The sequence below is a fragment of the Haematobia irritans genome, chromosome 2 (assembly GCF_050003625.1).
Source record: "Haematobia irritans isolate KBUSLIRL chromosome 2, ASM5000362v1, whole genome shotgun sequence".
Classification (NCBI taxonomy): domain Eukaryota; kingdom Metazoa; phylum Arthropoda; class Insecta; order Diptera; family Muscidae; genus Haematobia; species Haematobia irritans.
The window spans coordinates 35721999-35724126 of record NC_134398.1 but is presented as its reverse complement, the minus strand read 5'-3'; positions in this window follow the sequence as shown (position 1 = coordinate 35724126).

The window sequence follows — 2128 nt, the reverse complement described above, 5'->3', positions numbered from 1 at the left end:
TAAAAACAAAGAAATTGTTTAATGTCAGTGAGCACGAAATTTTATTGATTTACGTGAGTTTAATAAAAAATAATTAATAGATTCAATTAAAAATTTAATTGATACAATTAATATTTATTATTAATTTTAATGTGAATTGCTTTTTTTTAATCAAGTATTTTTTTTTTTTTTTGTAAATTAAGTCGTTTTAAAAATTCTCTTAACCTCTCGCTTATCACGGTGACATCGATTTTTTTATTTTTATTTTTTTTATTTTGAGAAATAACTGCCATTATCGAAATGAAAGCAAACAAAACTACCAAAAACAAAAACAATGCCGCTTTTCAAATAAAGGCAGATTAATTTAATTCATTGGTTTTTTTGTCTATATAAATATTTGCTTTTATTAATTAATATAATAATCATCACTTCGTCTTCGTTTTTCATAGTGACCATCACATCTTATTTTTCTATCCCCCTCTTATAACGTTGTCATCATCTTTATGATCATCGATATTCTATTGTTTTCTTGAAATCATTTAATATTCGAATAAAAACGGCTTCTGGGTAGCACAGTGGTCATTACTCTATCACTATAATGATATTATTAGCAAAATCGGATTACAATGGTATTATAAATTGGTGACAATCTAAATGAATACTACAGTGAACATGATATACAGGGTCGATGATGTGTAATGTAACAAAGTAAAGTGTTATAAGTTTTATTATTATATTATATATCCTCCACCATAGGAGGATAACTTTATCACAGTATAGGGTATGATATAGTCGGCTTGCACGAATTTCTAATCGGCAATCAAACCTGATTAGCTTCCCCGCTTTGCGTCGTAAGTTCAAACTCAGTTTCGACCAAACACAAAAAAGTCGTTTCAAAGCTTTGCTAATTAGTTGCCGTTCGGGCTTGGCTATAAAAAGGAGATCCCTTCTTATTGACCTAAATCGGGAAGCACTCAGTGATAAGAGAAAAATTCACCACTGCTGTATCACAATCAGACGAGCGGTTTAGAAACTATAGCAGCCGAAAAATATATGTCAGCCACCCTGTAAAGGAATTGTACCAGATTTGCTTATTAGTTCTGTCTTATTATACCCTCCACCATAGGATGGGGGTATTCGTTCGTTTCTATTGCAAATAAAAACTCAACCGTTTTGTTAAGCTTGTTAAGATCTACTTAGTTTTAAAAATTTTATTTCCATAGAAAATTTTGTCAAAAATTTATTTCTATAGAAAATTTTGCCAAATTTTATTTCTTGAGAAAATTTTGTCACACTTTTATTTCTTGAGAAAATTTTGCCAAAATTTTATTCCTCTAGAAAATTTTGTCAAAATTTTATTCCTCTAGAAAAATTTTTCAAAAATTTATTTCTAAAGTAAATTTAGTAATTTTATGTCTATAGAAAATTTTGTCAAAATTTTATGCCTATAGAAAGTTTTGTCAAAATTTTTTTCTATGGGAAATTTTGTCAAAATTTTATTTGTATAGAAAATTTTGTCAACATTTTATTTCTATAAAGGGTGATACGGTCATAATTTGGTCAATATAAACTTGACGTATTTTTTTCAATTTTGCATTTAAAAAACCTGAACACCCCTCAATTTGAAGGTGTGTGTGTGTAGAATGTTGCTCTTATTTTGAATTTGGAATTCACTCTTCAGTTGTCAAAATGCCGTCCAAGCAAGAAGAGCAGCGTATTAAAATTTTGCTCGCGCATCGCGAAAATCCGAGCTACTCGCACGCAAAGCTGGCAAAATCGCCAAAAGTTGCCAAATCAACCGTTACAAATGTAATTAAAGTTTTTGGGGAACGTTTGTCGACAGCCAGGAAGTCTGGATCGGGGGGAAATCGAAAACCGGAAGTCGCTGAGACGACAAAGAGAGTTGCCGGTAGTTTCAAGCGAAACCCTAACCTCTCTCTCCGAGATGCCGCAAATAAGCTGGATGTATCGTCTACAACCGTGCATCGAGCCAAAAAACGAGCCGGACTATCGACTTACAAGAAGGTAGCGACTCCAAATCGCGATGATAAACAAAATACGACGGCCAAAGCGCGATCCCGGAGGCTGTACACGACGATGCTGACGAAGTTTGACTGCGTGGTAATGGACGACGAAACCTACGTCAAAG